Source organism: Pristis pectinata, chromosome 19 (genome assembly GCF_009764475.1).
Source record: "Pristis pectinata isolate sPriPec2 chromosome 19, sPriPec2.1.pri, whole genome shotgun sequence".
NCBI lineage: Eukaryota > Metazoa > Chordata > Chondrichthyes > Rhinopristiformes > Pristidae > Pristis > Pristis pectinata.
Window position 1 is genome coordinate 39,057,663 of NC_067423.1, and position 23,638 is coordinate 39,081,300.

At 44.0% G+C, this 23,638-nt stretch overlaps 1 protein-coding gene across 8 annotated transcripts in view; it reads right to left on the reverse strand.

Annotated features, from left to right (window-relative positions):
- sox5 (SRY-box transcription factor 5) overlaps positions 1–23,638 on the reverse strand; it is a 353,819-nt gene that overhangs the window by 299,419 nt on the left and 30,762 nt on the right. Inside the window, exon 1 of one of the 8 annotated variants that reach the window (XM_052033496.1) lies at positions 20,352–20,370. The exons of the other annotated variants lie outside the window; for them this stretch is intronic. The gene's annotated coding sequence lies outside the window, so the exon portion shown is untranslated. Of the gene's footprint in view, positions 1–20,351; positions 20,371–23,638 lie in introns of those variants that run through there. 8 annotated transcript variants of the gene reach the window in all.

A 23,638-nucleotide genomic window follows, 5' to 3' on the forward strand; every position in this document is an offset into this window, starting at 1 on the left:
AAACTGGAAAAACTCCAAAAGGAAAAGAAGCTTGGAGCTTCAGTATTCGGATCCCTTGCTGTGAAAATGTTAATAGTCTTTTAATTCAATCTAGGGATGTGGGTGTCATCCAAGGCAAGGATGGGATTTATTGACCATGCTCAGTTGATCTTAAAATGTTGGACTGATGTGCCAGAACACAACAGAAAGTGGTTAAGAATCAATTCATAGTAATGGGACTGTTTCACAGCTAGTCCAGACTGAGACCTAATCCCTCTTCCCCACACATCGACCATATCCCTCCCTTCTCTGCATATTCACATGCCTGTCTAAGAGTCTCTTAAAAGCTCCTCTGCTGTCTGCCTCCACCACCACCCCTGGCAGTGCATTCTAGGTTCCCATGACTCTCTGTTGCAAAGGACTTTGGATGCTCTGAAAGGCAAGTATCAGTGAATTAAATTATCAGATAAACTGTTTGTAGGAGTTTCTTGATGCTTCTTAATGTTGGTCAGAAATTTGAGGAGTGTTTCCTTCTGTTCAAGTTCATGCCCGGTAATTTTTATGTCAGCCTGAGAAGACAGATGAGCCTTAACATTTCTGCTGAAAGTTAGATTCAATGACAGTGCAGCATTCCCTCAGCAGGCTTTATCACTGGACACTGGTCAACCAGTTTGGGTTCATTGTCATTTTTACTAACACTAGCTTTAAGATTTTTGTTTAAACTGAATTCAAATTACAATGTGGGATTTTGTCTCATTCAGCCACCACCCCCTCCTCACCCCCACAGCCCCCCATGACTGGCCCAGACATCTGGACCACTTGTTCTGACGCAGGATCTTGACCTGAAACGTCGACCACCCCTCTGCCTCCACAGATGCTGCCTGACCCGCTGAGTTCCTCCAGCAGTTTGTTTTTTGGTCCAAATTACAGTATCTGCAGTCTCTTGTGTCTCACTCATTTTGAATGCTACCCACCAGAAGCAATAACATTTTTAGGTACTATCACATTTTTTTTAGGTACTATTTAGGTTCCTCTGTCTCCGTGTAGATACAAGAGACACAAGTTCAATTAACTACCTTCATATCAGATCTGAAATTCCAAGTGCTGGAAATGCAAGCAACGAAATTCTTCTTCAGGGCCAATTTTAACACTGCGTAACTGGTGGGTACAGGATGGCAGGTTGTGAAAATAGCAACCTGATTACCGCTGAATTCTTAATGCCCTCTTGCTGACATCTTCTTGGTAGGAGGAGGCAGCTGTCTCACAAACGCATTAGGATTATTGTGACTCCCCACCATTCTAACTAAAAGTTGGCTAGAAGTTGCAGGAACCACACTCAGTGTCAGGATACCCAGACACTTCAGTGAAATCTCATTTTGTTTAGTTTTCTCTTGAAGATCAGGTGTGAACATCCAGGCCCCACAGGGAAGTATTGGATCTACCCTGTCCTCCACCCAGCCACTCACCTACCTGCCAGACACCTTTCCTCGGGTTCCCTCGAGTGGTTTGCCGCTGCAGTAGACCTCTTGGCTGGCCAGCACTAACAGCTGAGGTCAGGCAGACATTATAAACCTCCCGGGTTTTTCGCTGCAGGTGCCATATTGCTTCCCCTCTTCCTCACACCATTAGCCACACAGCTCGACTTGGGATTTAAATCCAGGTTCTAGTGTCATCATCACCTAGCTTCCCTCCTTCGGAAGTGTCTAAAACCCCTGTGGCTGCAAAGTGAGTTTATTTTAAGCAAACAACTTGCATGTATATTGTGCCTTTCAGAGCATCCAAAGTCCTTTGCAACAGAGAGTCATGGGAGCCTGGAATGCACTGCCAGGGGTGGTGGTGGAGGCAGACAACAGAGGAGCTTTTAAGAGACTTAGACAGGCAAGTGAATATGCAGAGAAGGAAGAGATATGGTCAATTTGTGGGGAAGAGGGATTAATTAGGAGTCATTGTTTTAATTAGCTTGGCACAACAACATGGGCCAAAGGGCCTGCCCTGTACTGTACTGTTCTATGTTCTATGTAAATGTACTTCTGATCTGTAGTGTAATCTGGAAAATCTGCCGACCAATTTACACAAGGCAAGTTCTTACAAGCATCAGTGAATTAAATCATCAGATAAACTGTTTGCAGGAGTTTCTTGATGTTTCTTAATATTGGCCAGAATTTGGAGGAGTGTTTCCTTCCGTTCAAGGCCATGCCCGGTGACTTTTATGTCAACTTGAGAAGACAGATGAGCCTTAACTTAACATTTCTGCTGAAAGCCAGATTCAATGACAGTGCAGCATTCCCTCAGTATTCCACAATATCACTCCGGATTCTGTGTGTAACTCTCCATAGTAGGGCTTGCACTCATAACCTTCCGACTCATGGGCATCTTGAGGGATGGCTTTCAAAAGGAGCACACAATAAAGACCGAATTGATGTTGTAATGAGATGGTAGGATCACCCTCCGATCTAATTAACTTCCTAATACAGCATGTGGTCAATAACTCATTGGCGGCTGGATGATGTAATCCCTTTCCCTTTTCAAAGTTATTTTCACTGCAAAATAATCAATCATCCACCTTGAACATAGGAACATGAGAAATCTAAGCAAGAGTGGGCCATTCAGCCCATCAAGCCTATTTTTACATGCAACAAGATCACGGCTATTCGACTACCTCAACACCATTTTCCCACCTACCTTGATTCTGCGAAAAATCTATCTTTAAATACAACCAAAGACTGGGCCATCTCTGCCCTTTGTGGTAAAGAATTCCAAAGAATCAGCACCCACTGAGCCGAAATTTGTCCTGACTTCAGTCCAAAATTACCTACCCCTTATTTTAAGATGGTCACCCCGAGTTCTGGACTCCAAAGCCGAGGGAAACGTCCTCCCCATATCTCCCCTATTGAATCCTCTAAGAACATTTGCACGTTTCAATGGGGTCATCTCTCATTTTTTCTAAACTCTAAAGAATAGAGGATGAACTGACTCAGTCTCTCCATATGTGGCAGATCTGCCATCCCAGAGACAGTTTGGAGAATCTTCCTTCTCTAGCAAGTACACAGAAAGGAGACCAAACTCACACACAGTAGCCCTACTAGGTTCCTGCATAAAAGTTGTAGTATGTCCTTATCCTTGTACTCAAATCCTCCAGCAAAAAAAGGGCAACATACCATTTGCCTTCCTAACTGTCCACTGCACCGGCACATTACTTTTCAATGACTGGTGTACAAAACTAATTTTCATGGCATGTACAACCTGGACATGAAGGCCCATGACAATAAACTTGAACTTGAAAAACACCCAGGTCCCTCGGAACATCAGCATTTCCCAAACTCACACCATGTATAAAAACAATCTGAATTTATATATTTTTTTCTATTTAAGTGGATAACCTCACATTTTTCCACATGGAACTCCATCTGTCACACTGTTGCCCACTCACCTGTCTTCTCTATGCTTGAAGCCTCTTTTCTCCTTCATGCTCATTCACGTTCCCATTTAGTTTTGTGTCATCTGCAAATCTAGAGATATTACATTGGAACCCCTTAAGCAGCTGCTGCTGTACATTATGAACAAGCACAGATCCTCAAGATATCTTCTGCTCACAGACTGTCCTCCTTTCTTCCTACTCTTTGATTTCCGTTAGCCAACTCTCAATCCACACTAGTACATTATCCTCAGTTTTATGTGCTTTAACTTTGTTCACCAATCTTCTGTGTGGGATCTTATCTAAACCTTTCTGAAAATGCAAATACAGCACTGGTTTCCCACCCCCATTTATTCTACTGGATACCCCAATAGATTAGTCAGGAGTGATCAGTCAGCAGCTGACTCTGTTCAATAATTTTCTAAATGTCTTGATATCATATCCTTCATGATGGATTCCAGCATTTTACTGATGTCAGGTTAAAACAAGATCAAGCTATATTAAAACGTTTCATTTCAACAACAGTTAGCAGACTCCATCAAAAGGGTTAATAGTGAAATAACATTGCAGCTTTTTAGATTAAGCATCTCATGTAAATTTACTTCATCATGCACATTATTGAAAATATATACAAATACTGAAAATAAGTTTAAGGGCATAATTACTGTTGTATAATGGAGACACAAGAATGGAACATCCATGGTAAAGATGAGGTGGTGGGTGTCAGGGAACTGGAAGTTGTTAAAATGGCAGAGGGCATGCAAGGTGTCCTGGATGTAAGTGGGAAGGGACTGGACAAGGGGACACAAGATAGAATCAAGATATGAGGAGGTAAGTTCAGATGAAGGGACTCGACACAAAATGTCAACCATTTCCCTCCACATATGCTGCCTGACCCACTGAGTTCCGCCAGTAGCTCACTTATTGTTCTTGTATAAAATACTTTTCCTTTTGCAACTTGTTTTGCACTCTGCCCATTTAAGTTACCATCAAGGAATGTTTCACTGGTGGACATCAGCAATCATGCCTTCCTCCCTGACCTGTAAGCTTAGTAAATATAAGGCAGTGCAGCAATGTTCCTTTAAATGCTGTCTTTATGTCTTGGAATCAGTTGATCTTGTATGAATGATTTACATCGCTGTGGATTCCCATACACTAACCAGACATACCAGACCAACAGACTATTTCACACTGTAAAATTAACAAAAATGATAGGTGTTCAGATTAACCAGAGACCAGTCAAACTGTATGTCGCTGATTTCTCAAAACTATTGGTGGGAGAATCACAAGTGTAACATATTTCAATTGATCTGTTAACTTTTGACCTGTGGTTCTTTAAAGGCCTCCACCGCTGGGATTTTTTTTCTGATGTTGACTAATTGATAGTGATAGTTTACCATGATTAGATAACTCTACTGTTGGAGCAAGCAGCCAACAAAATGATAAAGGTGAACAAGATTTACCAAGAGGTATTTTATTATCTAATAGTTTTTATGCTCCTCTGTCAACTGAATGGCAGAAGATTACAATTGGGTTTCATTAATTGACAACTGGAATTACCCAAATTATATCTACAGCCTCATAAGATGAATTGACTTCTGCAATTCGGATATAATGGGAGAGGAAATCAATTTGTCCGCAATCCAGACAATCTGGTGTGGTGAGGTCCAAGTGGCTATATTGGAGCTGCCATGTATACGGTGCCTGTTCTCTGCAAACACTCTGTGATACCCCCTGCAATGGTCTGTTTAAGGGAGGTGCCCAAGTCTTCCTGAGATTCATTCAGCATCTTACCTAGTAAGATCCAGTAAACAGGACTTGATACAAGTTAAAGCCTAACAGCAGAGTTAACTATTAAAATCTGGCAACCTTAGTCTCACCCTATTGTAAGTATTCACTTTGTCCTACCCATCCCTCTGCGATCCTCTGTGTCAACTTAAAACCAACCGGCTTTCCCCCTTTTCCAATTGGGACCTGAAACATTCACCCCTAATAAACCAGTTACCTTTCTCCTTCCACACATGCTACGCGACCTGCTGAGTATTCCAGCATTTTCTCTTTTTATTTCAGATTTCCAGCATCTGCATCTGGAATTTTAAAAAAAATTTCCATTGGCCATACTAGGCGTCAGGCTCGTTCCAAAGCTCGCAGTGAATTTCAAGTGACAAAGTACAAATGGGTGGAAATTGGTCACCTCGCGTTTGGACGCGGCTGGCAGCTGAGGTGTAGGAGCCATGTTTGATCCTGTCAATGTGTTGCCGTGCGCGGGAAAAGTCTCCTGCTTCTTCCAAGGCTACTGAACATTTATCGGGCCCTTTTCCAGCAGTCTTCAACTTTAATGATCAAGCAAGACCCCAGCACGTCGGAGGAGCACGCAAGCCTTGTTCCCGGAATTCCTCGCGATTTTAACTCTGTAAGTTTCATTGTTTTATATATATCTTACAATTGCAACGTTTAAAAGACACATAGAAAGAAAGAGTTTAGATGTATATGGGCCAAATACAGGCAACTGAAACTAGCTCAGGTGGGCAACTTGGTCAGCACAGACGAGTTGGGCCGAAGGGCCTGTTCCCGTGCTGTACTTTGACTAGTGTTTTAATGACTTTTGGGTTTGGGGAGTTAAACGATGAAGGGAGGTTCCTTAAGTTTATGATTGGACGGTGAGGCGATCCGATTGAGGTGCTTAAAATGTTAACGGGACTTGACAGGGCCGTTACAGAGGAACAATTCTTCTCATGAAGGAACCAAGAACAAGCGATATAATCAGGAAGTCGGTCGCAAAGCATTTGTCCACGCCAACACCAGTGGCAATTTGGAACACCCTGTGAATGCTGCGACCAATTGAAGCTTTAGTGACTGATATTGATAGTTTTATTTTGTCTTATGGGTATAGTTATGATTTAATTAAACACTGGAACTGATCGACCTCTCTGCGTTTTCCTAAGCATCCATTACAATCATCTTTACTACAAGGGTTACTGGAAGAAAAGCCGCCTTCAAAAAAAAAGCATTAACTTTAAAATATCCAGTGGATTCGATTTATTCCACTTAACAGTTCCGATTAGACGGTAGAGACGTCGGAGGGTGGATGAAAAGTGTTATCGAAGGAACAAAACATTCAGTCACTGCGCGTTCACTTAAAACCAAGGGAACAAGACTTCCCATTCCCACCATAATCAAAGGCTAGGACCGCTGTTCTAAAAGCTCCGCGCACAACCTCGACTATCCTCAGGTGATCGGGGATGCGGCAAATAATGCTTCGATAAAGTTTAGGGAGTATAACTTGCAGAATAGTGCATAAGATACTTTCAGCAACATATACAGGTATATTTTAAACATCTAATACAGACTGGTTCGAAAGATGCGGAAGATATTTTGGAGCAAGGGTTTGGATTATGACAGTTTAAAATCGCTCAATTTGCCACAACAGCCAGTTCGATTAACAGCAAGACCTGTGCTGCTCAAAAGTCTGATATCGTACACGATGTAATCACGCCACTGAACCTTGTTACAGGGCTTTATGCGGCTGCAATCTTCATGTTACATGAAAACGCACCGGAGAGGTTTTCTTGTCCTATGAAATAAATGTCAATCTGATTGTTGTCTTGTGTTATAGCAAGTAATTTTTCTAAACTGATAAATCGATTTCTGACAGTTACAATGTGGGCGAGGAGTGTTACATTTTAATATTTATGCAGGCAATCTGCAGTTCAAATTTTAAATACAAAAAATGATGTACTTGAACTTTGCTTTTTTTAAAAAATTAAATAGCTTGTGTATTTAATCAAAAGCTGACCACTTTCTAAACACGCCGTGTAACTGTGAAATTGTCTAACACCGCCTTTTATAGACGCGCACACACAAGCAGACCAGAGAGATCAAATCTGGGCAGTTTAATTACCATTCAGGCCTCAAACCCTGCCTTTGATATGGAAATAGTGCTTCAGCTCGCTGCAACCTTTCACTCTGTGTTCCCCTCCTACAATCTAAAACATGAATATTAAATAGGCGCGCCAACACCTGACTGTGAAAGGTAACAAGAATACCTGAGCGGGCAGGACGGAGGTACCCACGGTTACACCGAGTGGTCACATAACAGGCGCTTTGTCTCACACTCTGGTGTGTGCGCGCCAGAGAGCCCACTTCGGATTGAAACGGATGAAAGCTGTCATGTACAGTTACCCCAGCTATTGTCATCTGCTTATTGCATTGACTCCCAGCTCTGCTTTAATTATTAATTGCACTTGTCAACTATCATTAATCCCTCTTTAGCTCCTCTGTCTCGGAGTAATTAGACAGGATGGCCCCGTTGCACTCAATTGTTTCGAGAGCTCCTAATATAGATTCTCTTTGGGGGGAGAAAGATATAATGAGCACGTTACTATAGGGGTGAAACTATTCTCTCCCCATCACCCCACCCCAATTTTATCCGCGACATCAGAATCATCTGGCAAAATAAAACTACCCCCCTGAAATCTGTTCACTAAGCACTAAAGGCTTATTTCTGTTTATTGAACTAAAAAGGTCACCGTTCTCTCTAGATATACAGCCTGTGGTGCTGATAATTTTATGCATAAACAAATGGCAAATTTGTGCCGCATAAATATGTATTAGCAATTATTCTCGTCGGGTGATGTTAGCCGCATGCAAATCCACCGTTCGCAGGCACCGGTCTGCTTTTGTTTTCACTGAAGCAGGAAACAAAGAGCACAATACAACAGTTTAAAGATCAGCTATCAATAGGTGATGCAAATGCACGAGAAATTGTTTGTTAAAAGAAACCTGCTGGCAAATGGATTGTACTCCGGGTGGGGATAAAAATGGGAAAAGGGCTTCTCTTTTTTTACCTCTGAGGTCTGAAGTACTCTTGACAAGCTAACAACTAGCCTGGTGCTAAAGCTCACTGCCAAATGGAAAGTTGCGGTTACACAGGTTATGTAAACATCAAGAAAGAATAGTCACCCCGAAAGTGCTTCTGTCTCGAAGGCTAATAAGGATTCACAGGGTCACCTTTTCAACACCTCGGGTCTATATTGTTGATCACCTTTAGAAGCACAGAGAGAATAAAATGTGCAACACGGCCTCTCTCTTGTAAAAGTTTTCACGGGCACTTTTTTTTGTAAAGGCTTTCAACTGAATGATAAAAGTGGTTCCTGAGAGTTCAGCTAATTCCGATTGGTTTTTTTACACTGTCGCTGCCTGTAATCTTCCTGCACCCCTCGGATTTGAACCCCAAACCGAAACAGCAAGTAATATACTTTATTCAGACAGCTCGACAACTTGCATTTTTCTTAACAGCAGCGAAACAGGATTCGCACCGAGACACATTTCTGTCCATCTTCCAAAATCCCAAAGGTTTTCCCAAAAATCCATCAACTACTTTTTGTTCTACAGATCGCCAAATGGATTAAAAAGACACTCTAAGGATCCCTTAAAAATCAAGAGATTAAAATCTTTCGAGTTAACCGTCTTTTTTTAAGAAATAAATATTTTAACTCCCAAATTTTGGCTATTGGCTGTGCACATAACTCTTCCAATCTCCGAGTGTGTGGTTTAAATAAAGAAGAATACTCGGGTCAGGATCGAGGCTCAGTCAGGCTGGATAGATCACTTAAAGCCTTGGTGTTTAATTGATCCAGTTTTGATTCTTGCCCCCAGCAAAATTAATCTTCCATCCACGATTCCCATAGACGGAAGTTTATTTTGGTATTATTATTTCTAGTTTAAATATCAATCAAGAGAAAAACTCCCGAGCCCACTCCTTCGGGGGACGTAGACAACTTTGAGAAGGGTTGACGGGAAACTGTGGGAGGGAAGACTTCACTGGTAAAACAAGGACCGGGACAGAATTGGCGCAGCGACTTGCAATGAAGACGTTCAACTAGTGCTGGCGTCTGCAACGGGCCATGCAACGATCATTTTTGGGGAGTAAAATTTAAACAGGAGTCGTATGTAAACACGCAGAAACAGGATGTGGCACATAAGTTGAAACGAATAGAAATTGTTTGAAAGCAGTAAACAAGAAATATTTTATGGTCAGTTTAAATAGTTTCTTGTGCTGTTGGGTTCCTCTACTTCTGAATGTTCCCCTCTCTCTTTCCCATGTCTAAGCAGATATCTAATTTAATAAACTGCGTAATTTCAGCTCCTTTCAAATTAAGTGGCCACCACAATAGCCCCTCTCTTCAAAGTCTTTTCCCAGGCCTCCCTCCTTGCATTCATGCCTGGCTGTCTCGGCGGCCATTAGCTTTCTCTTGACAGCTTGACAGGCTAGAATAAGGAAATAACACACGTAAACATTGTTTCCTGATGTATGCATTCATCTCTGCTGACAAACACGGATATTGAGGAGATATTTCACTCCCACTTTCAGCTCTGTAAATTATACCCTGCCCACAGAAGGATGCAACTCTTCATGCCTTCAAATAGCCTCAATCATTTCAACTTCCCTTTACCAGCGTATCACACCCATCATCCCACTACCCTCCTTACATTCGCCTTCAATATCACCCTCCCCCACTTCCACCAGCACAGAAAGCTTTTAGGCATTTTTGTTGCAACAAAAAAAACACATACACACAAGCGGTGTTTCACTAACATAATGATTCGTTGTAATGACATTCATATCTATTATTACTGATTGATTCAATCTTGGCGTTTAAAGAGGATTTCTGCGGCGCCTGGTAGTTGTTTAGCAGTTCCATCAGCAAAGCCATAATTCTCATCTCTTCTCATTCCAAATATTTTAACGATCCAGACTTTTTCAAACTCGGACAACTATATTTAAGATCGTCTCTGTTTCTTTCCGATGAATGTTAATTCGTTAAAAAAAATGATTGGTCGATTCTGAATTGCAGGCTGCTGGAATTGAGTGGTTGTGTTTCTTGGAAGTATAAATAGCCAGCGTTTCACTTTCACTGATCAGTTTGAAAAGCAAATCTTTTGCTCCTAATTATTCCTGGGAATTGAAACAAGTTAATCTGGTGTCGGAGGCACTGACGAGTTAGATTGACAGAGTCAGGTTTGGTGAGATTCAAATTGGGCTTTTTGTTTAGTACAGTGAAGGTCCACCTTGCTAGTGAGTGAAGCAATGAAAGACGGCAAGGATCTCCATGTCTCATTGACTCCAGCTCAAACTTTTCATTCTTAATTTAATACACTGACCACTTTCTTTTACCGTTCCCATGCATTCCTTTCTTCAAAGCTGTCCACCCCTTCTGCCGTTGGAATAACCTGTCTTCACCAGTTTGTTGATGGGGAAGAGGGTAATCCCACATCTTTCACCCATTTTGTTTGGACACCCATGCTCCATTGAGCAGCTAATAGGCAAGAATTATTGCTTGAAAGAAATAAGCAAGCACTCACATAGAAGGAGTCGGCCATTTGGCCCCTCATGCCTGCTCCACCATTCAATAAAGATGATAGAGTCAGGCAGCATGGAAACAGCCCCTTCAGCCCACTGTGGTTTGTGACAGTGGCTGCAACCAGGGCCGACCTTTTACTTCAGCTCCATTTTCCAACACTAACCCTCCGCCTCTTAATATCCAAAAATGTATTGAATGTACTCAGTGACTAAGCCTCCACAGTAATTATGGGTAGAAAATTCCAGAGATTCAAATTTCCAAAGGAATTTCTTCTGATCTCAGTCCTCCCCTTAGTTGGAGTATGTGGTCGGTCCTTGGTTCTGGGCTCTTCAGCCAAGGAAGCATCAACTCTGCATCTAATTTGTTAAAGCCCTTTAGAATTTTGTGCATTTCAATAAGATCACCTCATTCATAATGGACTTGGAAGTCGCTAAATGGAGTCACCAGTCCAAGCCCCAATCACATATAAAGGCCATCTCTGGTCACTTCCCAGTGTCATTCCCCATCCACATCCCACAGCTACGCATCCTACTTGTTTCAGACAACTTTCTAAGTTCATAGTCAAACGGCACAGAAACAGTTCCTTGGCCCACTGAGTCCGCAGCAACCATTAATCACCTATTTATACTAATACTATCCTAATCCCATTTTATTGTCCCCCACATTCCCCTCAACATCTCCGAGATCCTGCCACTCACCTGCACACTGGGGGGATTTACAGCGGACAATTAACCTACCGACCTGTATGTCTTTGGGATGTGGGAGGGAACTGGCGCACTCGGAGGAAACCCACACAGTCACAGGGAGAATGAGCATACTTCACACAGGCCGCACCCGGGGTGGGGATTGAACCCATGTCTCTGAAGCTGCAAGACTACAGCTCTACTAGCTGTGCCACTGTGCACCCACCCGTCAAAGTGCAGTTCACAGAGGTGGCTATGGTTACTGTGGATGGTCTGGTTGTCATCTTCCAAGATTTCATAGATTTTATAACTGTTTCCATGGATCAGATGGTAGAAAGTGTAATCCAGTTCAGGATGAGCAGATATTTCCTCCAAGAAGATACTGGATAGACTGACGCTATCATCTTCTGTCCCCATCACAGTGGCCAATCCTTTGGCTCCATTCAACCCCCCCCAGCCCCTTCAGTAACTGTGTGAAAATACGGCATACCTGATGTTGTATTCATCCATACCATCACCATTTCCACCTCTGTAACACCATCTGACTCCAGCTTTGCCTCAGCTCATCAATCGCCAAATCTCATGCCCATTTCTTCGTTCCTTCCAGAGTTAACTGTCTGAAACCATGTCTGATTGGTCTCATTCCCCACCCTTATCATCCCAGGGACTGGGAGCACAAGGAAGCCCTGCACGGGCAGCAGGAGGAGTGCATAAGCTACCCACCCATCCACTCCGTCGGTGCCCCGTCTGTGGAAGAGTCCCACGTTGGCCTTCTCCGCCACCTCAGAGCCCACAAAACCAGAGGAAAAGCAAGTCGTCCCCGATCTGAGGGACTGCTTAAGAACAGGGAGAAGTGGACAACTGCACTGTTATAACGAGGCCCGACACAAGCTTGAGGAACAGCACCTCATCTTCCATCTGGGCACGTTGCAGTCATTTGGATGCAATGTCGAATTCTACAACTTTCTCTATCTGTATCAGAACAAGTCTTTTCTGCTGTAAGTCAGTGATCGGCACTTTTCTCTCCATTGCTGGGCATGTCTCACATCTCTGTATTTCACTTGTACATCCCTTTGTTTGTATCCTTGTTCTCTAACTGCTCCCATTTACCCATCAACCTCCACAACTTATCCCCACAGCAACCCTGGTCTCACCCTATCACTGATACTGACTTGACCTACCCACCCCTCCTCCACCTTCTCTGCAACTTAAAACTAAAACTTTCTCTCTTTCCCAGTTTGGGCAAAGGGTTTTCAATCTCAAACGTTGGCTCTGATGCTTTCTCCACAAATGCTGCCCGACCTGCTGAGTACTTCCAGCATTTGCTGTTTTTACTTAAGAAGATACCAAGTCACACTCACTCATCACCTCCGTGATTGTTGGTTCCCAGATAAGCAAGGCCTCAACTTTAGAATTATTCTTCTATCTCAGGAATCCCCTGAGCTTATCCTTTTTATGTAATCCCCTCTGGTCATGTAACCCTACAATATATTGGCAATCCTCTAGGTTACTCCCTTCTGAGTGTCTCTGAATTTAATCTCTCCACTATTAGTAGCCTTACCTTCTGGGATTTGCAACCCTTCCTTTCCAACTCTCCTTCCTCTCCAATATGTTGCACAAAACCCATCTCTGCAATCAATGGCCTTCTGCCCTACATCTCCCTGTGTGGCCCAGCATCAATTTTATTGTTGCTTACGCTCCCGTGGAGAACCTTGTGGTGCTTTTTTTTGCTACATTACTGGTGCTTTATAAATGGAGCTGTTGTTATTGTTAGTTGACGAATAAATATTGGCCATGACAACAAGTAGAGGACTCCCCTTCTAGTCATATTCAAAATAGCGCCATGGCGTCTTTTGTATCTATCTGACAAGGGCAGACAGAGCCTAGCTTTAATGTCTCACTCAGCACCTCCAACTGTGAAGCATTCTCTCAGTGCTCCCTCAGGGAAGTTATCTCGTCATCCCAGCCAATACTTATCCCACATCATTTCTGAAAAAGCAGATTATCCGGTCATTTTCCCTTTGCTGCCTTTGGGAACCTGCTGTCCGTAGATCGGCTGCCACGTCTCGAATATCACTACGGTAAAGACCCAAAGCTAATTAACTGTTTTGGGACATTCTGAAATGGACGTGGAAGGTGCTACCTCAATCCATATTCTTCTCCTCTTTCCACAGGTGTATTCAAATGTCAGCCATAACCAGTGCGATTGTGTCTCTGACCCAGGACCCTCCTTCTCCTGACTCCGAGACAAGACACAGAGGCACAGACTTGCTGCTGTTGTTTTCACCTTCATTGCCAGGCTGGGAGAGCCAGGAGTAATCATAACTGTCTAGGTACAGCCTGACCTCAAGATTGTACGGATAAGCGTGACTTCAATTAAACAAATGTAATAATACCACCCAAAATCCTTTTGGCCATGTTTATTACTGACAAATATGAGTGATCCCTCTGAATAAATAACTTTGGTTTAGTTGGAACCATAGAACCATACAGCACAAAACAGGCCCTTCGGCCCACCATGTTGTGCCGTCCATCAAACCACCCTCACACTACCTGACCCCTTCCTCCCTCATATCCCCCCATCCCACACTCCTCCATGTGCCTATCCAACAAGCTCTTGAACCTGTCCAATGTATCTGCCTCCACCACCACCCCAGGCAGTGCATTCCATGCACCAACCACTCTCTGGGTGAAAAACCTCCCTCTGACATCTACCCTGAACCTCCCACCCATAACCTTAAAGCCATGCCCTCTCGTCTTGAGCATTGGTGCCCTGGGAAGGAGGTGCTGACTGTCTACTCTATCTATTCCTCTCAATATTTTATATACCTCTATCATGTCTCCTCTCATCCTCCTCCTTTCCAGTGAATAAAGCCCTAGCACCTTAAGCCTCTCCTCATATTCAATACTCTCTAAACCAGGCAGCATCCTGGTAAATCTCCTCTGCACCCTCTCCAACGCCTCCACATCCTTCCTATAATGAGGCGACCAGAACTGAACACAGTACTCTAAGTGTGGCCTAACTAGAGTTTTGTAAAGCTGCATCATCACCTCGCGGCTCTTAAACTCAATCCCATGATTTATGAAAGCCAACATCCCATTGGCCTTCTTAACTGCTCTTTCCACCTGTGAGGCAACTTTCAATGAACTGTGAATATGAACCCCCAGATCCCTCTGCTCCTCCACACTGCCAAGTACCTTGCCATTTACCCTGTACTCTGCCCTGGAGTTTGTCCTTCCAAAGTGTACCACCTCACACTTCTCCGGATTGAACTCCATCTGCCACTTGTCAGCCCAGCTCTGCATCCTATCAATATCCCTCTGTAAGCTCTGACAGCCCTCCACACTATCCACAACACCGCCAATCTTAGTGTAGTCCGCAAACTTACTAACCCAGCCCTCCACCCCCTCATCTAAGTCATCTATAAATATCACAAAAAGTAGAGGTCCCAGAACCGATCCCTGCGGGACACAACTAGTCACTGCCTTCCAATCCGAGGGCACTCCTTCCACCACAAGCCTCTGCTTTCTACATGCAAGCCAATTCCTAATCCACACAGCCAAGCTTCCTTGGATCCCTTGGCCTCTGACCTTCTGAAGAAGCCTACCATGAGGAACCTTATCAAACACCTCACTAAAATCCATGTAAACCACATCCACCACACTGCCCTCATCAATCTTCCTGGTTACCTCCTCAAAGAACTCTATCAGGCTTGTGAGACAAGATCTTCCCTTCACAAAGCCATGCTGGCTGTCCCTAATCATTCCATGATTCTCTAGGTGTTCATAAATCCTATCCCTTAGAATCCTTTCTAACAGCTTACCCACCACAGATGTGAGACTCACCGGTCTATAATTCCTTGGCCTATCCCTATTACCTTTTTTGAACAAGGGGACAACATTCGCAACCCTCCAATCCTCTGGCACCATCCCCGTGGACAATGAGGACTCAAAGATCCTTACCAGCGGTTCAACAATCTCCTCCCTAGCCTCTCGAAGCAGCCTGGGGAAAATCCCGTCAGGCCCCGGAGATTTATCTGTCTTAATATTCTTTAACAACTTCAACACATCCTCTCTCTTGATATCTACAACCTCGAGAACATTACCCCTACCAGCACTCCCTTCCGCGTCATCAAGACCCCTCTCCCTGGTGAATACCAAAGAGAAGTACTCATTGGGATCATTTTGATTTAATTAGATTGCATTCCTCCCAATTTATGTGGCCATGCATTTAGCCAGAGATTTAACCAATATATGATATGACTCCTTCCCTTGAACCTGTTCCACTCTTCGCTCTTTTATATCTCACCTAAATCCACCGGCGAGAAATCTGGCCCTTTAGTGTTATAATTTAATCCACCGCGCAATAGAATTTTTATCAGAAATCCGACTGCTAATTGTGACTGGGTACTTTGTGTACACATACTGTGCTTCTGTATTCGATAGCTAGTCCTCAGTGCATATGACGTGAAAACACATGATGCTCATTGGTCTTGTGTAGTGATGTCAATCAAGATGCACGCACTATTGGCATCACATGCCTTTCTTTAATGCACGTAAGCAGCGTGGGCCTCAAGTGTATTGGAGGTATAACTAGGGCAGGTCGGGACTTCTCTTGGTTAAAAGGCCCTTCCCTAAGTGGGTCACTGCCGGGAAGTCTGGCAGTGAACGATCTTCCAGGATGGCTAATCATTCCTTACAGTAAATTCTGTTTTCTCTCAGCTTCCTAATCCCCTCTCCCACAGAAATCAGCCTCCACTTTCTGTGGGAGAGGGGATTAGGAAGCTTTAACCCTGCTCTCCATCATCTTCTACCTGTGTCCACGCCATCAATTAACAACCCCGCGCCATCCATCAGCCTTCACCCAATGCGGGACAGTGGCACAGCTGGTTAAGCCGCTGCCTCGCAGTTCCAGTGACCCGGGTTCGAAGCTGACCTCCTAAACTCTTGTGTGGAATTTGCCTGTTCTTCCTATGCCTGCGTGGGTCTTCCTCCGGGTGCTCCGATTTCCTCCCGCATCCCAAGGATCGGTGGGTTGGTCGGTTAATTGTCCACTGTAAATTGTTCCTGGAGTGCAGGTGGGTGGTAGAATCTGAAGGATGTTGAAGGGAGTCTGGGGAGACTAAAATGGGATTGGTGTAAATGGTGCTCAGCGGTCAGTGTGGATACAGTGGCCTGTTTCCATGCTGCATGACTCTGAGAATATCCACTATCTTTAATCTGACTCCTCCCCAACCCACTTGCTGGCCCTGTTAGAAGAACCGCTACCTCACACGTCCAGTGACCAAGGTTCAATGTGGAGTTTGCACATTCTCCCTGAGAAAGCATGGGTTTCCCAGGGACATGCAAGTCGGCAGATTAATTGGCCGCTATTAACTGCCCCTAGAGTGCAGGTGAGTGGCAGAACCTTGGTGGAGTTTTCGCGAGTGTTGGGAGAGGGAAACACGATTTGTATAGGATTGGTTAAATAGGTGCAGAGCTAGTGTGACTCTCGGTGACCTTATGACCTTTCCTCACACTCTTAGTCCCTCCAATCATCTCCCCAGACCACTCAGGTGCAGGAGCAGCACAGTAGCGTAGCGGTTAGCGTAACGCTACTACAGTGCCAGCGACCCAAGTTCGATTCCAGCCACTGTCTGTGAGGAGTTTGTACGTTCTCCCCGTGTCTGCATGGGTTTCCTCCGGGTGCTCTGGTTTCCTCCCACAATCCAAAAAGACATACAGGTTAGGAGCTGAGGGCATGCTATGTTGCCGCCGGAAGCGTGGTGACACTTGCGGGCTGCCCCCAGCACATTTTCAGTAATGCAAAAAGACGCATTTCACTGTGTGTTTTGATGTACATGTGACCAATAAATAAATATCTAAAAAAAAATCTGATATCTACCTGTAAGCCCTTCCCCACAATCTCCAACCCAGCTAATACTGACCTTTACCCCCCATTTCCCTCATTGCTATCTGTGTCACTACAAGCCCATAATCTCCCCTCCCCACGATTGCCTTTCTCCTGCCCCCCCACACACACTGTGTGTTAGAATGTCTGCCCCTTGTGGTCTGACTGCCCCCAGTCGCGTGAAAACACAAGTTGAAGCTCCATCTCTTTAACCATACTTTTGATCACCCTCTTAACGCTATTACAGTGCCAGCGATCAGGGTTCGATTCCCGTCGCTGTCTGTAAGGAGGTTGTACGTTCTCCCGTGTCTGCATGGGTTTCCTCCGGGTGTTCCGGTTTCCTCCCACATTCCAAAGACGTACGGGTAGGTTAATTTGGGTTTAAAATGGGCGGCACGGACTCGTTGGGCCAGAAGGGCCTGTTACCACGCTGTAAATAAAAATAATTTTTAAAAAATCTCCTACTTCTCTTTAACATCTTGCATTGGGATTGTACTTCTCAGAAGCCTCTTGCATTGCTCTTCCATGTTTAAAGTGCCAAGTTGTCATGGTAATAAAAACGTTAAGCTTCTTTAAACTTTCCTGATGGTAAATCTCCCATGTGCAATCAGTGCTGACATTCTTTTCTGTATGTTATCCTATTGTAACCATATATCTTGTCCCATTGTTACCAAAGCTCAGGTTTTCTGAATGTAACTTGTAGAGACTTATTCTGTCAATCATAGGCTTTTCCTTCTCTGACTCCTAGACTTTGAAACAGGTTCACCTTAGCCCAGTGGTCGCACTGCATTAGAGGTTATTGGGTCAAATGGGGGAAACACGGTGGTGCAGTAGGTAGTGCTGCTGCCCTGCAGCTCCAGCGAACCTGGTTCAATCCTGAACTCGGGTGCTGCCTGTGTGGAGCCTGTGAGATTTCCCCCGGCTGCTCCGGTTTCCTCCCGCTTGCAGCTGGGTTAATCGGCCACTGGTAATCACCCCAGAATGTAGGTTAGTGGCAAAAAAAAGAATCAAAGGGGGAGATGGAGAGAGTGCGTCTGAGGGGGAAAAATTGCAGATGTGCAGGGAAGAAAGGAGGAGGGGAGCAGAACTAATGGAATGCTCCTCTGGGAGCTGATATAGTCTGGACGGTTACTACTCCAGGAACCAATAATCTAGGCAGATACTAGTCAGAAGTGGCATCTCTACATAATTCATTAGACTTTGATCCTCTTGGGTATACTGTATGTAAAAATATCCCATGCACGACTCTGCAGAAAACCCAAGAAGTTATCCTCAGTGTCCTCATCTATTTACTCCCAACGTTGCCGTCTGATGATTTATCTCACTGCTGTGCATGAATTGCCACCGTCCCTACTTCACAGCAGCCACTAACACTTCACTTCTGGGCATCGCTCGGCCCTGAAAGGAGGCCTATAAATGTTTGTTGTTACTTCCAGGTTCCTTTCAAGACCTCTATGCCTTTGTTATTCCTTATGCTCTGAGCTCCACGGGTTGTCAGTTCGTTGCTGGCTTCACCTCAATATAAATGAATCCAAACCTATCTGCAGTGTTCATACACAAGTATGGGCAGTTGTACGTTGCAAGGAACTGCATTAAAACTTTCCACTTTGGAACCTCAGTGACAAAGCCTCTATTATCAACACAGTCTGGTCTGGAAGCAAAGCCAGGTTCCAAAGGAAAGGACAATGTGCTAAGCCATGCTCCATCAAGCACCCTCGGGTATTGATTTGGACTTCTGACTGCCAATCAAGTTTTAAGGTTTTTTTTTCATCAATGTTTACTTAAAATTGTTTTGCTTAAAAATGAATTAATTTTTATTGTTTGGAGTGTAGGCCACATATATACTACGTGCATGGTAGACGGACTAACGTAGCCAGGTTTTAAAATCAAACCAAGATTTGACATAACAGGCACTGGGAGGATTTGAGAGACTAAGGCCTTAATATCTTGGGGATTGAAATTGCTCCATGATCTCAACATATAAATACTTAATGTCTTTGTACAAAATTGTTCTATCTACTACTTCAACAAGTTTAAAATTGTTGTTGCCATTAATAGAGAGGACTAGAATATAAAAGCAAGGATGTACTGCTGAGGCTTTATAAGGTGTTGGTCAGACTGCACTTGGAATATTGTGAGCAATTTTGGACCCCATATCTAAGAAAAGCTGTACTAGCCCTGGAGAGGGTCCAGAGGAGGTTCACAAGAATGATCCCAGGAATGAAAGGCTCAACATATGAGGAGCGTTTGATATCTCTGGGTCGGTACTCGATGAAAGATGGGGGGAGATCTCATTGAGACATATCAGATACTGAAAGGCCTGGATAGAGTGGACGTGGAGAGGATGTTTCCATCAGTGGGAGAGTCTAAGACCAGAGGGCACAGCCTCAGAATAAAGGGACATCCCTTTAAAACTGAGATAAGGAGGAATTTCTTCAGCCAGAGGGCGGTGAATCTGTGGAATTCGTTGCCACAGAGGGCTGTGGAGGCCAAGTCATTGGGTGTATCTAAGGCAGAGATTGATAGGTTCTTGATTGGTAAGGGGGTTAAGGGTTATGGGGAGAAGATGGGGAAATGAGTTTGAAAGAAAAAAATCAGCCACAATTTAATGGCGGAGCAGACTCGATGAGCTGAATAGCCTAATTCTGCTCCTCTATCTTATGGAGAGGACAATAGTATTTCATATACATCTATTCAATGACACTCACCCCCATGGGCCAAATATACTAGGATGTGAGAAGGACTGGATGTTAAATATCCCATTTTACTTCATCGGTTGCACACATTTTTGGATGTATTAAATCAAGTCCCCATCTGCCCTCTCATGTGGACATAAAATATCCCATGGTGCTATTTCAAAGAAGAGCAGGAGAGTTTTCCCTAGTGCCTTGGCTAACATTTATCCTTTAATCAACATCACTAAAACAGATTATCTGGTCATTAATCGTCTAACTGTTTGTGGAACCTTGCTGGGTGTAAATGGGCAATCACGTCTCCTAACAACATAACAATGAACACACTTGAAGTCTCTCATTGGCTGGAAATTCTGAGGCCAGGAAAAGACGCTAAATAAATGCAAGTCTTCCTCTTCCTTTCTGGAACACTTTAAATCTGCAAATTGACGGCACAAGACAGAAATGAAAGTGGATCCACAACAAAGCACATTCTGTGCCATTTTACCATATTCTCGGCATAAACAAAGAGCAGCTGTGTTGTTCTTACTGTGTTCTACATCATCTATTTCTTTTGACTAATGATAGAACTGTATCCATGGTCACTAACAACTGGCAGTGAGTGTGAAACTATACACTGGCATGATGGTTACAGCATGGAGAATTTCTGTTTGCAAGGGCTCAGGTCCCCGGGCAGATCATTAAAAAATACAACCGCGTAAGTTTATCAACATCAGTAAATCGTTAAACATGACAGTTTTAATGGCCTCAAACAAATGGTTAAATTAAATTATATGAATATTTAATTTGCCAGCTCAATTGCCTCCTTCAATTAACAATGCAAGAAATTAGACATTATGTGAGCTGACAACATTGTAGATTCTACTAAATGTCACTTCATTTACCTCAAGTACTCTGTACATGGATACTTGCAATTTTTGTGAACTTTGCACAATGTGCTTCAGGTACAATGGGAAATGTGAGTAATGCAATATGAGCAACTAATATAGAAATAACCGGAACATTACTCAACTAATGTTCCAGTTGACAGTAATTCTATTCAGATTTGCTAGAACCTCACACATAACCTAAAACTGTATGTGAACAGGTGGCCAAGTCAACTGCCCACTGATTTGCTTGCTGCCTTTTGCATATGCATTGGATGGAACTCCGCATATCCAGATACATTTTCCTCAGTAATGAGGGGAGAAGGACTGTGCAGTTGTACAACATCTTTCACAGCCTCGGGGTTGTGAACGCAGCCCAGTCAACCACGCAAACCAGCCTCCTCCCCATTGACTCTGTCTACACTTCCCATTGCCTCGGGAAAACAGCCAACATAATCGAGGGTCCCTCCCACCTCGGTCATTCTCTCTTCTTCCCCCCCCCCCCCACCCTTCCCGTGGGGCAGAAGGTAGAAAAGCTTGAGAGCACCTACTACAAGGCTCAAGGACAGCTTCTTCCCTGCTGTTATCAGACCCTTGAACGGACCTCTCGTACGCTAACAGATGAACTCTTAATCTCTCAATCTACCTTGTTGTGGCCCTTGCACCTTATTGTCTACTTGTACTGCACCTTCACTGTAACTGTAACACCATACTCTGCATTCTGGTTATTTTACTGCCATGATGTAATTATGTATGTCATGATTTGACTGGATGGCATGCAAACTGAAGCTTTTCACTGTGTCTTGATACATGCGACAATACTAAACCAATTACCAATACCAACATCTGGAGTCTGTAGAAAACGAGCAGCCAATCTTCAGAAAGCCAGGTTTCACACAGAGCAATAAGAAAAGTGTCCAATTTACCCAGTTGGATAAATTCTGGCCAAAAAAACACTTCCAAGCTTTTCTTCAAAACTATCAGTGTAACAGTCCTCTGAGAGCTGGTACCGCACAAGTCAAGGCAGGAATGATTAGTGCCGAAGTTCATTTATATAGCTATTGTTTTTTAAGTGCTTCGGTATGTCCAAAAGTTATGGGATGTCCTTTCTGCAAGACTTCCTTGCTTTAAAGCATAAGACGAAGAGGTGGTGTATCAAGCAGAATGGGAGATCCTCAACAAATGAAACAGACTGTGCCTGCATGCAGCATGTGCTGGACAACATGGATTCCCCTCCATGAACTCTATCTACACTTCTCGCTGCCTCAGTAAAGCAACCAACAAAATCAAAGACCCCATCCACCCCAGACATTCTCTCTTCTCCCCTCTCCCATCAGGCAGAAGATACAAAAGCCTGTAAACACGTACCACCAGGCTCAAGGACAGCTTCTATCCTGCTGCTGTAAAACTATTGAACAGTCCCCTAATACGATAAAATGGAGTCTTGACCTCACAATCTACCTCTTAATGACCTTGCACCTTATTATCTGCCTGCACTGCACTTTCTCCATAACTGTAGCACTTTATTCTGCATTCTGTTATTGTTTTACCCTGCACTACCTCAATGCACTGTGTAATGAATTGATCTGTATGAACGGTATGCAAGACAAGTTTTTCACTGTACCTCGGTACATTTGACAATAATAAACCAATTCCAATTCCAATTTATCTTCATAAAGATTACATTGTAGTCACTTCTGTCAATACCAACATGGACAAGTGTGTCCCCAACAGAGAGACGGATGAGATCAGAGAGGCTACTTCCTACTGTTGGTTCCTCCACCTCTCATACTCATCACATTTCATGATAGCATAGAAGGAGTCCATTCAACCCATCCAGTCTATGCTAGCTCTCAGGGTAATCCCATCAATCCCATTGCCCCATGTTATTCTCTCTCTCTCACATGCCTATTGACTCCCCTCTGACTCACCTGCTCTCTACCTGCACTAGGTATAAGTTACAGCAACCAATCAACCTACCAAACAGCATATCCTTGGGTTGTGGCAGGAAACCAGAGGACCAAGGGGAAACCCACAAAGACACAAGGAGAACTTGCGAACTCCACACAGAGACAGCATTGAAGCTCAGGATCGAACCCTGGTCTCTGGAGCTGCGAGGCTGCCTGCTGCGTCACTGCATTGCCTTCAAGTCAGTCCAGGAATGAGTATGTCCTACAGCCCTTGGAGTCAGGGTCAGTGGGCTTCAAAGGCATCAGCTATTCTTCCAATTGACGCTGTCCATCATGAAAACCAGCCTCCCCTCCACTGACTCCGGCTACACTTCCCGCTGCCTTGGGAAAGCAGCCGACATAATCAAGGAGCCCACCCACCACAGTCATTCTCTCTTCTTCCCTCTCCCGTCAGGTGGAAGATACAAAAGCCTGAGAGCATGTAGCACCAGACTCAAAGACACCTTCTATCCGGCTTCTATCTGCCTGCACTGCACTTTCTCTGTAGCTGTGACACTTACTGTATGCAAGACAAGTTTTTCACTGTATCTCAGTCCATGTGACAATAATAAACCAATTTACCAACTTACATTAAGGGCTGATAAGTGGCAAGAAATATTCGTGCCACTAAAGTGTCAGGCAAGAGAGAGTCCAAGCATCTACCCTTGACATTCAATGACATTATCATTGCTGAATCCTTCACCATCAAATTTGCAGGGGGTAACTGTTGACCAGAAACTCATGTGGATCAGCCAAATAAATGCTGTGGCTACAAGAGCAGGTCAAAGGCTGGGTATCC